We start from the raw sequence: 14081 nt of genomic DNA on the forward strand, positions 1-14081 counted from the left end.
AACCCTCTGGCCAAATACAGAAAAGCACCTGAAGTTCTTCTCTAGCCAACACACATGCACACACATGTGCACACATAGCATACCATGCCACGTGTACTCTGCACACACATACACACGTCTTCCCGACTTAACCATGTCCCATTTCAATATTCACTTTGCCCTAAGGGACAATCTATTGCTTAAAACCCTTCCACCCTTCCCCACAGACTCCCAGATCTAAACTTGGAAATGTCTCCCAGGCGGTGATCACCCACCCCTCCTTGCCTCTCTAGTTTCAGCACCTGCTACGGCCGGCAGAGGCCTGTGCGTCTCCCCATGCGGCCCCACCCGCCACCCCCCTTGCCTCTCTCCTACTTTCCCCGCGGGCCTCTGGGCCTGCAGTGCCCTCACTGAAAGTCAGCTGTCTGCCAGTCGCACTTTAAACTTTCACTAAGAACTCTTACCTCCTCTGAGTCACTCCTTCCTCTGTGGTGTCCATCTCAGGGCCTAGAAAACGGCAAGTGCTCAATAAGTGTCCAAAGAACTGAGTGTCTCCACAGAGCTGTGAATTTTGGAGTGGAGTATAGCATCATTACACGAAGAAAGTGCAAAAAATATATATTGAGGGCTAGAGAGATGGCTTGCCTGTGAAGCCTAAGAACCCTGGTTTGAGGCTCAATTCCCCAGGATCCATGTTAGCCAGATGCACAAGGGGGTGCACACGTCTGGATTTCATTTGCAGTGGCTGGAGGCTCTGGCGTGCCCATTCTCTCTCTTTCTCTCTCTTTCTAGTTGCCTTTCTCTCTCTGTCTGTCATTTCAAATAAATAAATAAAAATAAACAAAATTTTTTAAAAACTATTGAAACTTTAACTCTCAAATACATTTACTTTAAGGGGAGAGTTTCCATTGAGGGCCCTGGGGATTTCATAGCCCCTCAGAGGCACCTGGGGTTCCATTCTAAATGAGAACACTTTATTTTATTTTTAAAGTTTTCAATTAGCAATACTCACGTCTCAGATAAACCTCATTGGCTATGATACTTGCACTGAGCAGAGAATACTTTTGTTTCATCTGCTTTTCATGTTTAAGCAAAACATTTTGTGCTAAGGAATATTTGAAAGCCAATCATCTAAATTATTCAAACAATTAAGGTGAAGTACAATTTCTCTTTGAATAACCACCACCACCACCCCCCATGATGCCCTGCAGTGGAGATGAGGAGATGGCTCAGTTCTCAAGCCTGAATACCCCCCATTAGATCCTTCCCAGACCCCACCTAAAAGCCAGACGCTCTGGTGGACTTCTGTAACCCTACAATGCTGGTTGAAGATGGGCAGCAGAGACAGAAGTTCCTGAAGCTCATGGTGCGTGCAGCATGGAGCAACAGCAGACGAATCTCACAGCAGTGAGACCCAGAGAGAAACCACAACCCAAAACTGGGGGGAAATTGAAGAGTGACCCCAACGTTGTCCAGCGACCTCCATACACTCACTGTGCCTCTATTCACATGCACACACACAAACACATGCGCACATCAAATACTCTCGTCTGTTTCCTGTTTGTCTTAATGTATTTATTTATGAGGGAAGAGAGAGAAAGAGAGAGAATGGCACTCCCGAGCCTCTTGCTGATTCAAATGAGCTCCAGATGCATGTGCCACTTTGTGCATCTGGCTTTATGTGGGTACAGGGGAACTGAACATAGACCTGCAGGCTTTACAAGCAAGTGCCTTTAACTGCTGAGCCCTCTCCCCAACATCTATCTCCTTTTTGAGCAGAATGCCATGGGGATTTTGGTGACATAGTTTTTGTTTGTTTTGGCTTTGGTTCTTCTGTTTGTTCTTTTTCTCTTTCTTTCTTTCTTTCTTTCTTTTTTTTTTTGTTGTTGTTTTTTGAGGTAGGATCTCACTCTAGCCCAGGCTGACCTAGAATTCACTGCCTCCTGAGTGCTGGGATTCAAGGTGTGCACCATCACACCTGGTTGTTTGTTCATTTTTGCTTTTTAAGAAATATTACTTAGGATCAGAAATCTAAGCATATGCTCAAAAGATGTTAAGAAGTGAATAAAAGGGAACTCAGTGAGAAGTTTAATTCCCCACAAGCACCCCATCCCCACTCGGTGGCCAGATTCCCCATGTGATTTCCAAGATTCCTGCACAGGGGCCACTGCTTTGATGGACAAAAAGCACAGTCCCTTTGATGGGAACAATGGGAAGACTATCGTTGGTGCCCACTGACAATTGATCGTGACAAGCTGACAGTGGTCTTGGAAGACACTGGCCCTGCTATCCAGTGACTGGCAAGAAGGGCTTAATGTTAACCCTCCCGGTAGCAAAACCAGGTCTTGGTGGACACTGCTCTCTTAGTCTTTGCTTGACTCATCTCTGAGTACCCATTGGAGTCAGTTTGCATACTTATCTAGGGCTACAGTTTTCTCCTAATACATTGTGGTAATTCACATCAGGAACACTAAGTGAGATGTTCTATGGATCGATATCTCACTGATTTTCTTTTTAATGACTCAAGTGAGTATTTGATATTTCAGTGAATAGAAAGGAAAGAAAATCTCTATTTTCATCACAGAGATGCATTAAGGGTGTACTAAACAAAAATATTCTAAAACTATTATAAGAAATGATAAGAAAACACCTTTATGAATTTTGGAGAGAAATGGTTTTCTTTAAGACAACCAAAATAAACTGCAAGCTACTACTAGCAGTCTTTCTGATAAGCTACAGCCTTGGGATAGGTATTTGTAAAAGATCAGGCAGGCAGGATTATTATCAGGAACGTATAAAATTCCCACAAATCCAGTAGAAAAAGCTATACAACCCAAAGGAAAAACTGGCAGAGGATATCAACTAAGAATTCACAGAAGATAAATTAACAAAAGGCAATATCTGTATGAAGAAACAATTCAGCTTCATACATAACTGGAATATAATTAAATGCTTTTTATTTTGCCAATCATATTGGAGGAAATTTCTAAGCTCTGGGATGTCAAGTGTGGGCAAGCCAGTGACGGCAAGGGCACTTCTCTTCCCTGCTGCGGGGAGTGTGGATCGATGTCGACCCTTTACAAAGCAACTGGGCAGCATCTTGTACAAGCGTGCATCCTTGTCACGCAGTAATTTCACGTGTAAGTGAACACTCCAAGGACCCTCCCACGTAGGTGCACAGGAAGCCACGTGCAAGGAAGGACATGCACTTGTGCTTAGGGTACTGAGTGGACACCGTGGTGAGAAAGATGCTGTGGTGTTTGAATTCTGGGGCGTAGTTTACCGCCCACACTGGTACTACATCTGCACCCACAGACAAAGTGGCTTAAAGAACAAGTCAATTGAGGTCAAGGATCAGAGGCCTCCCTGCTCGGCTTTTAGATGACACCTTCTCCCAGTGTCGTTCTCTGTGCATGTCTGTGCCCTAACCTGTCCCTCTTATAAGTATGCCAGGTACATTGGCTTTGGGGCCCATCTTGGTGTGGGCTAAGACTTCACCATACAAATGTGGAGGGGGGGGCACAATTTAACCCATGTCACTGCTCCTGCAAGGAATGAGTGAGATCCATGCCTAACAGTGGGTCTCTGTATCAGATGCCCAAGCTGGATTGAAAGAGAAGTTTCTTCTGTGAACAGTTTCTTAGCAGTAGGTATGAGAGTTTGGTTATAACAGGCTCTGTATTTTCTGAATAGCTCAAGTTTTAGAAAAGTTAAGTAAGCTAAAAGGATGGTGGTCGACTTATCCATACATTAAATTTTCTTTTGGGTGAAGTTCAACCGTAGAGAAGATATATAAACACAGTAGGACTTCATTTCATTTTGGACCACCCCTCCCTAGGGAAAAAAAATCATTCTTTCTGGCTGAATTGTGGATTCATACTTATAGAATGTCTTCAGGATCAGCTATGTGAACCATCTTTTGAATGTGTTATAGGAAAGTGGTCCACGGTTGCTTCTGTTATTTACCACTATTTCTTCATGACCAGGATTAATTTATTCTGGTAATATTTTTATGAGCTGCCTAGAATCCTTTTAGAATGAGAAAGAGCATAAATACTTAAAGGAGGACAATATCCAAAGCAATAAACATTTCTCTGCAAGCAAATGGCAGGTTCACACTTTGGAGGGGTGAAAGCAACTTGTCTTTGAAATCCCGCCATGTGCCAGGCCCTCTGCCAACGTCTCCAGACAGCTGTTCCCTGAGTTTTAATTTTCACAGCTTCGGGAGGCAGGTTACGAGGAGCCATGAGTCTAAGCTACTTGTCCAAAGTTACATAATAAATGACTAAACCAGGCTAACTTTAAAGCAGAATAGGATACTGAAGGGAAAAAAAATACTTGGGAAGCCATAGTCTTTTACGATTAATTGTGCAGGGAAGGGAAGGAGAGAAGTTTGTGGTAGTTTATCTTGAAATCTACTTGTAGTGCAGCACTGGTTTGAATCAAGTGTTTTCAATTTCAAGTTACAAGTGAGACCAAAGCCCAGAAAAGTTGAGAATATGTATATGTGTACGTAGCTATGTGGTCAAAAATGGCGTGATGGAGAAATCTATTAAATAGGTTGGTTTCTAGAATGAGAAAAGCATCTATGGAAAGTAAGCAAGCCATGTCTTCTGGCCCTTGAATTAGTTTGCTTAGGCTTCCAGAACAAAGCACTACACATTGGCTCGCTTAAATAACAGAAATATATTTCCTTATAATTCCAGAAGCTAAAAGTCTAAATTCCAGCTGTGAATATGACTAATTTATTTTTTTAAATATTTTTATTTATATATTTATTTGTGAGGGGAAAGAAAGAGAGAAAATATATGGGTTGCCAGGGCCTCTTGCCACTGTGAACAAACTTTACATGAGTGTACCACTTTTCACATCTGCCTTTATATGGGTACTACAAATTTGAACCCAGGTCAGTAGGCTTTGAAAGCAAGTACCTTTAACCAATGAGCCATCAATCCAGCTCCCAACAGGACTGATTTCTTTGGCAGTCTCTCTCCTTGGTTTGTAGGTAGCTCCTTTCTCCTTGTGTTTTTTTGTACTCCTTTGTGGAATCATCTGTCTCTCCTGAATGCCATCCATATTGGTTTAGGGCCTATCCCAGGGACTCCATGTTCACTTAATTACCTTCTTAAAAGTGGTATTTCTGAAACCAGCCACACACTAAGGCACTAGGGGTTAGGACTTCCATATAACACTCATCATTTTTGGTTAAAATCACTTCCTGCTCAGCCCAAGCTACAGAACAACTTGGTGTTTTTAGGAATTCCCCATGAACTAGAAAGGTAGCTCACAGTGAAAAAAATAAAAAGAAGCCGGGCGTGGTGGTGCACACCTTTAATCCCAGCACTTGGGAGGCAGAGGTAGGAGGATCACCATGAGTTCAAGGCCACCCTGAGATGACAGAGTTAATTCCAGGTCATCATGGACCAGAGTGAGACCCCACCTCGAAAAACCAAAAAATAAAAATAAAAAGAATTCCAAGTCACAGATTTCTAGAGGTGAGGGTAGGGCAAATGGCCCTTTCATCACAAAGAATTCCTCCTAGGATAGTCACCCCTGCCTTCATCTAGAGTGGCACTTACCTGCCATTAGCCCAGTGCAAATGCATTCACCCAGCTTGGAACAGACTCTTGTTTCTTTATTTTTGCATGAATGGAGCCATCCAGCACCCAAGTGAGAGCGGCTTGTTTCCTGCCCAAACTTAACGCAAGGTCTGAAAAGGACAGGGACAGTTGTCAGGTGAAATGATGGTTCTCTTGGACATTATTTACTAAAGCAATCTATTTTCAGCGAAGAGATCTCCAAACTAAATGGAATGTCTTGCAATACAAGTCTCATAGAAAATCCCTGTGATTCGTGGACGTTCAGGCAATTCAGAGAGTGTTTTCAGAGTGTTCTAGGCTTCTTGCGAATGATTTGTGTCTATATTTGAAATCATTCAGGAGGAAAGAAAATATTGTCCTACCAACTTAAAAAAAAAAATTCTCTTCCAGAATGACCACGTGGCTTGGAACACCATTGTTCTTCATGTTTATTGACTTTGTCTTGGCACGTCTCGAGTCTCACGGCTTTAATTATCACTTATATACAGATGATATTCAAATTTACACTTCATTTCCAGCCCTTTCAGATGATGTCACCCTTTGCCTTGTCCCAAATTTGGCTGCTGTCTAGTCTTGGATGAGCCACAATTTTCTCTGATTGAATATGGATGAGATTGAAGCTTTGCACTTTAGTTGTAAATAAACTCCAAAAGCCCTGGAGTTAATTTACCCCATTGATATTGTGGACCTCCAGTTAAGGGCAATGGTGTTCGGTGACTCTGAATTATTCTCCTCCATTCTCCTCAGCTAAGGGATTAATCTCCACAAAATATCCAAATACATTTGACAGTTGCTCCTGCTCTCAATTTTGGCCAGAATTCTGGTTATCTCGTGGTTGAAATTCTGCCATGATCTTTGGAAAGGCTTCCAATAAGCCCTGTGTTTACAGTCCACTTGGAACATGGCTGCCCCTTGACCTTGTGCTGTGTACAGAATCCTAGGGCACATCTTCCTTCAGGCAGCTGGGCTAGCTTCATTGTGCACTGAATAAAATATAATTTGTCAAGATCTTGGCCAGTGTTTCTGTCTTCACATAAACTAGCTTGTGAAATGGCTTAAAATTATGGTCTCTCTCTTTAAGGGGTTGTTTGCTGTTTCATATCACCCCATGGTTGGAGATGTACTTGACATAGTAGCCCCCACCACACACACACACACACACACACACACACACACACACACACACATCCCCACACAAAACATGCAATCTTACAGAACAATGTGTATCTGAGAACACTTGGGCCATCTCATCTTAATAAGCTCTAAGCACTCCATAAATACTCATAGGAATAAGTAAGTACTAAGAGAATGAATCTGTAATCCTTTGACCCATTTGTGGGTTTTGCTGCTCTTGTTATTTATAATACATTTTTATCTACCTCTTACACAGTTATGTAACTGTGTTTGTGTAATTATCATTTCAACTAGAACATATTAGAAACCCCCATTAACACAAGTGAAGGGTCTAGAATAGAATGTTTGGAGCTGTCAATTAGCTGATTTGTCTTGTTGCTTTTCTTCATTATTTCCAAGTAGCTAACAGTTCATTCACCACATTTTAATTAAAAACAAACATATGTGGTCTGCTAAGAACTCTTGTGTCTAGTACTATGGTTAGATGGGGATGGCAAATATTTCTAGCAGTGACCATCTGATATCTTCCATTCATCTCAGTGATAATCCTCCAAATCTAATTATTGGGGAATGGCAGCTGCACTTGGTTAGGTTTTTCTTTATTTTTGATAGAGGTTTTTTTTTTTTTTTTTTCAACCTGTTATATTGGAGAAAACCAGCTGCTATGGGGTCCCTTCCAAGACTGAAATCGTACCTCTCAGGTTCTCTCCCGGTTGTTCTAGCTACGTGCCCCTTGCCTTGAGGGGTCCTAATGGCTAGTCTGTGACTGCATCTCTATGTCTGCTCACACAAGCATGTCCAGGACATTATTGTGGCTTGAAGGTGTAATCACAGAGCAGGTGTCCTCAGGGAATGGCATCACCCGCATGGAGTCACGCGGAGCAAGGGTCTGATCTTATGCCTGGCACTCAGAAGCTAGCTTCCGTGAGTCCAGAAGAGGGGTATGGCTGGTGTCTTACTGAAAACTCAGAGGAGAATGTTCTTATTTTAAAGAAGTACTGTAACCATTTACAAATATTCCTTCACATGGAGTTGCCCCAGAATGTAGTAATTGAGGAAAGGAAACCTGGACTTGGACTGCTGCAGTGAGGTCCTAACTGTGGTGTTCATAAGCTGTGTGACCCTGAAACATGTTGCTTAATTTCACAGTGTGGCAGATGGACTTTAAGACAGGCCCCCAGGATTCCCAGCTGTTAGTTCAGAGAAAAATAGAGAAAGCCTGCAACTGTAGATCAAGGCCCATGCTCTCTTCTCACATTCTAGGCCCTCTACAATGTGAGCCCAACTTTCCAAGCTCTTCTCTTAATAGCTATACAATGCAGCCCTGTCAGTTAGTTTGATTGATTAATATACCTCCCTGTCAATTCAGACTTTGTTAATTTAAGTAATGTGAAATAAAATGAAAGAAAACATTTAAACATTCCCCATATACTTACATAAACACACAAAGCAATTTCAGAATAATGCAACTTAAGCTGCTTGCCTCTTCTCAGAAAACTAAGTTCCTCTGTCCCCGTGAGTAGAAAAGCTTCCTGTGTATAATCTAACATTCTCCTGTGCCCTTTGGCTAATGCTAGATAGAGTCAAGCCCCAACATAACCTTAGAAGCTATGTGTTGGAGGCGGCAGTTACTCCATAGGCCTAGGTCCCTGAGTTTGTGGAGGAACTCGTCAGGTAAACAGAATCACCCAGTCACATCTCCATATGTGAGAAGTAGCATCCCATGGGGTCAGTCTTTGACCTTTGATATATATATATATATATATATATATATATATATTTTTTTTTTTTTTTTTTTTACTGTAGCAGCTAACTCCTTAGACTTCTTCATATTATTTACCTGAACTAATATGGTCAGTTAAGATGAAGAGATGGACAAACAGCTACCAGTATTGGCCCCTAACATTATACTACCACACTGATAAAGTCTAACAGGATGGTACATAACAAGAGTATGAATTCTTACACTAGACTCCAAGATTTTAAAGCCACTTCTACCACTTAGTGGCTGTGTAATCTTAGTGCATCAGGAATGATAAATGTATTTACATGTAAAAAATGTAATCATACGTAAGTTAAGGAACTATAAAGCTTATAAACATTATATATTAAATATATATTATTGGGCTAGGGAGATGGCTCAGCAGTTTAAGGCACTGGCTTGCAAAATCTGGTGGCTGAGGTTCAGTTGCTGAGCACCTACATAAAACCAGATGCACAAGGTGCCATATGCATCTGGAGTTTGTTTATAGTGGTAGGAGGACCTGGTATATTCATACTCTCTCTTTGTCTATCTCTCTCTCCCAGATAAATAAATAAAACTATTTTTAGAAAAAATATAAATATTAACAATATATAGGCTCTATATCTATGTACCTATCATCTGTCTATTACGGGAGAAAGTTATTTCAAGCAACTAGCTCACAATATCTTGAGGGCTTAGCAAGTGCAAAATTTTGATGGAGGGGGAGTTGACAGGCTGGTAGACTAAGGACGCAGGAAAGAGTTGTATATATTGAGTTTATGGGCAGTCAGTTCTCTGGTGAGTGAGGAAGAGCCAGGGCTGTAGACATGGTCGGAAGGCAGTGTGTCGACAGGATTTTCTCTTGCTCAGGGGAGATCTTTTTATTCGATTTGGCCCTCAGTTTATTAGATGAGGCTTACCTACCTTATGGAGTCTTGTCTGCTTTGCTCAGAATCTACTGATTTAAAGGTTAATCTCATTCCAAAACATCTTCACAGAAAGATAGAAGCATCTAGAATAACTGGACAGATATCTGGGCAGTGTGCCCAGCCAAGTTGGGCACATGAAACTAACCATCATAAGTCCACTGTTTATCACCCTAGCATCCATACACATCTCCTGTAACCATAGTTAATCTCCATGTAAGACAATAATGAGGCCATAATTCCACCCAACATGATGCCACCATTCTATGTACAACTGAAAACATACATTTGCCCCCAAGAAATGAGGCAAAGCCCTTGAATTATCTTTATTCTTCTCTTTTTTTTCCAGTAACATAAATGTTATGATGTAAAGGTAACAATACTTAGGTATTATTATATAAAGTTAACACCTCTTACATTACACGATAAGGGGATAAGAGAGGGACACACATTCATAATAAGAAAGAAATAGGGCTGGAGAGATGGCTTAGTGGTTGAGGTGCTTGCCTGGAAAGCCAAAGGACCCAGGTTCAATTCCCCAGAACCCACGTAAGCCAGATGCACAAGTTGGTACATGTGTCTGGAATTCATTTGCAGTGGATGGAGGTCTTGGTGCGCTTATTCATTCTCTCTCTCTCTCAAATAAATAAAATATATTTTTTTTAATTTAAAAAAAGAAACACTTATGAAAACTATCATCTTTATTTTTTGTAACTGCTTTCATGGACTATCAGTGACTCCCTGTGGCTGGGTCAACATTCACAATCAGAGGTAGTTAAGAAGGGTATGGGCTTTTTTTGGCTTATAGTTTGAAGGAGAAGTCCATGCTGATGGGGAAAGTGTGGCAGGAGCAGGAAGGAGGGAGGAAGTCCAGGGAGAGCAGTGAATGCTGCATGTTCAGCTAACTTCCACTTTTTTCTACAGCCCAGGAGCCCAGGAGCCCAGCCCATGGGGTAGTACTGTCTACAGTTAGGGTGAGTTGGGCCCTCCCACCTCAACTAATCTAATGTAAAACCCCTCACAGATATGACCAGAGATTTGTTTCCATGGTGACTAAAAATGCTGTCAAATTGACAGCCAGAGATAAACCATCACACATGGTCATAACTGATATCGATAATGACCCTCTTGTATCCTATATTCCATTTTTGCTCGGCAAATACCTCAACTGGTTATGATTCTTTTTAATATTTATTTATTTGTAAACACAGAAAGACAAACAGGGAGAGAGGCAGTGAGAGAGAAAATGGGCTGGCCAAGGCCTCTTCCAGCTGCCAATAAAACTCTAGATGCATGCATCACATTGTGCATCTGCCTTTATGTGGGTACTGGGAAATCAAACGTGGACAATCGGGCTTTGTAAAGAAGCACCTTAACCACTGAGCAATCTCTCTAGCCCCTGGTTATGGTTCTTTATCTGACAGAGTCACCCAAGTCTTCATTCCTGAAGGTTATAGACCACTCTTAGTCTTATATGTTTTGGATTCTTACAGTTTTCCCCTGGCTTTCAAACAGCAAGGCAATACTAGGAGATGTCTTTAGGGTAACCCAGGTATATTCTCCCTTACCCCCACTGTGGAGCAGAAGTTCAACTTCCCCTTGATGGTCAGGTTCAGCCATCCAAGTATCACTGTAACTCCCTGCTTTGCCTGTTGATTTAGAGGCAGAGGAGCCCAAAGAATCTGTGAACTTCAAGCTCAGTGAAATCATCATTGTGTCTCATGTTAGAAGCATTCCTGTCTTTGGAAATACCTTTATGCCCACAGAGTATAAAACTGTGGGTTCAGATACCAAGAAAAAAAAAAAAACAAATGCAAGTGAGTCAGAGGTAATTTCCTCTTGATTCTTGGACTCATGAATCTGGTTGTGGGTGAACCAGCATCATATATTGAATTTTAATTCAGAGCTTATACAACTTACTAGAAAGCTTTGGCCAGACCTACACCTAGTTGGTGTTGTAGCTGGATCTTCAAAAGGTCATTCTGATGTTTTATCAAGCCAGCTGCTTCAGGGTGGTAGGAAACATAAGACCATGAGCACGGGCCTACTGCTATGCTATAAAATAAATTTTAATCAGAATCAACGCTATAGCAAATACCATGACTGTGGATGAGGCGTTCTGTAAGTTCATGCTGGTTGTGTGGCTAGAAGCACTGCAGGCAGGGAAGGCAATGCTGTGTCCAGAACAAATGTCTATTCTAACAAGAACACAGCGCTGCCCTTCCAAGTAGAAGACGTCCATGTAACCGACCTGCTACTGAGCAACCCACTGACGAGCTGCGGCATTGATTGCATACCGGAGACTCATGTCGGTCATTGCTGTGAGAAGATTGGGTGCTTGGCACAGGGCATAGCCAGATTAGCATTGGTAAGTGTAAACCCAAGCTGCATAGACCATGTACTGCCTCCATCTCTGTCATCACAGCCGTTTTATGCTCCTATTTGGCAATGACAGGAATGTCTGGGCAAAGGAGCTAACTCGTATCCACAAAATATTACCATATCTGTTTAATGATTAAAATCATCTCCTGAGGCTGCCCTTTGGTAAGTGTAGTGGCTTTGGTTTGAATAAAAATAGCCCCCACATGCTCATGTGTTTGTGGCACTGAGAGCTGGGATTACAGGAAATGTAAATAATATTAAAAAGCAACTTTATTGAGATGGGGAGAGGGTATGACGGAGAGTGGAGTTTCAAAAGGGTAAGTGGGGGGAAGGAGGGTATCACCATGGGGTATGTTTTATAATCATGGAAGTTGTTAATAAACAAATTCATTTAAAAGAAAAAAGCAATTTTACAGAAACATCCAGAATAAGGCTCAAAAACGCTCTCACAGAAATATCCCAAAATATCTGACACCTGGGCCAGCCAAGCTGACATCTGATGATAATAACCATCATATGAAGTTCCCAAGTCCCCGAGTTTCTAATTCCTTACATGTAAAGAAGAAATAATGCCAGGATCTTTCCTCTTGGATGAAGGTGAAGAGTGGACAAGTCCATGCCCGTGTTTCAGACAAAGCAAGTACAGAGCACTCGGCGTTTACTCTTGATTATTATCACAGGCTCCAGGCATACAGCACACCTTGATGAAATGCTAGGAACAAGTTCAAGTAGGACCCCCAAAGAATAACCGAGGTGTTTGGTTGGGAACACCACGAATCTGATGAGAGACTACGTACATTAGAATTCTTACAGTGTCGCACACTAGTGCCTGCAGACCATGCTGGCCAGCACTCCATCAGCCAGTAGCTGTTTTTTTTAAACTTGTAATTCATGAATAAATTTTAATATATTCTATTTTCCCCATAAACTGTTTATTTACTGCTCATATTAATGCAATACAGCAAAACCATTTACATGACTGGAATCTTTTGCGAGCTACTAGAGCATTTCTTTTGCTTGGCTTTCTCTTCATTTCTTGTGATAAAATTCATTTTGCTCTACATGTTTTTGAATTAACTGGCACTCCTCAGGAATATAACCTCAGCATAAATCAAGAGGCAGATGTGGGGGAGGATGACTAGGAATCTGGCCAGTCTCCTCTTCGGCTGCTTGGGGAATCTGCTGCCAACGTGGATGGCATCTGCACCAGGACATTCATGACCAGCCAACGACTTCAGAAGAAACCAATGGTCAGCAATGTCCTTCACCCTGGGAAAGCAACTGTAACTAAGGCAGAAATTAAGGGGAAAACTAGCCAAAATGTGTTTGACCACACCAGATATCATGTTTGTATTTGAATTCAGAACCCATTTGGGTGGTGGTGAGACAGCTGGGTTTGGCATGATTTATGATTCCTTGGATTATGCAAAGGAAAATGAGCCTGAACACAGACTTGCAAGCAGAGCCTATATGAGAAGAACAAGACCTCAAGAAAAACTGCCAAAGAAACACAGGAATAGAATGATGAAAGTCAAGGGGGACCACAAAGGCCAATGTTGGTGCTGGCAAAAAGAAGTAGAGACTCTGCAGTGACTTGATCTACAACGATCTACAAGGTTATAAGAAGAAGACTAATAAACTGTAAAAACAAAAAGAAAGAAAGACAGGAGGTAGGAAGAAAGAGAGAGAGAGAGAGAGAGGACTGAAAAGAAATAAGAACAGCCGGGTGTGGTGGTGCATGTCTTTAATCCCAGCACTTGGGAGGCAGAGGTAGGAGGATTGCCAAGAGTTCAAGGCCACCCTGAGACTACATAGCTAATTCCAGGCCAGCCTGGACCACAGTGAGACCATACCTCAAACCGCCCCCCCCCAAAAAAAAATAAGAAATAAGAACAGAGGGAGAGGGAGGGAGAATCTAGTTGAGTTTGGTCAGAAACAAATGGAATTTCCATGTGTAGCAGTTACTTCCTTGTTGCTAAAATAAACACCTGACCAGAGCAGTTTACAGAAGGAAAAGTTTTATTTCTGGCTTATAGTCTTAAGAGGAAGTATCATCATGGCAGAAGAAACATGGCAGGAGCAGACAGAGAGCTGGGCATCACAACTCCATAATCACAGAAAAGAAGCAGCCTGAGTAATGGGCTTAGGGCTAGGCTGTATGTCTCAAAGCCCAAACCTAGCTACAACTTCTCCAGCAAGTCTCCACTTCCCCAAGACTCTACAGCCTTCCCAAATTGCCACTAGCTGGAGACCAAATATTCAAAACACATGAGCCTATTAAGGGACATTTCATCCAAACCACCACACCATGGAACC

At 41.9% G+C, this 14081-nt stretch overlaps 2 pseudogenes; one reads left to right on the forward strand and one right to left on the reverse strand.

Moving 5' to 3' along the window:
- Positions 1-825: 825 nt before the first annotated feature.
- Positions 826-1038, reverse strand: LOC123462407 (annotated as a pseudogene).
- An 11938-nt stretch (positions 1039-12976) lies between these two features.
- LOC105944476 lies at positions 12977-13344 on the forward strand (annotated as a pseudogene).
- The last annotated feature ends 737 nt before the right edge of the window (positions 13345-14081 follow it).

This window comes from Jaculus jaculus, chromosome 7 (genome assembly GCF_020740685.1).
Source record: "Jaculus jaculus isolate mJacJac1 chromosome 7, mJacJac1.mat.Y.cur, whole genome shotgun sequence".
In the NCBI taxonomy this organism is placed as follows: Eukaryota; Metazoa; Chordata; class Mammalia; order Rodentia; family Dipodidae; genus Jaculus; species Jaculus jaculus.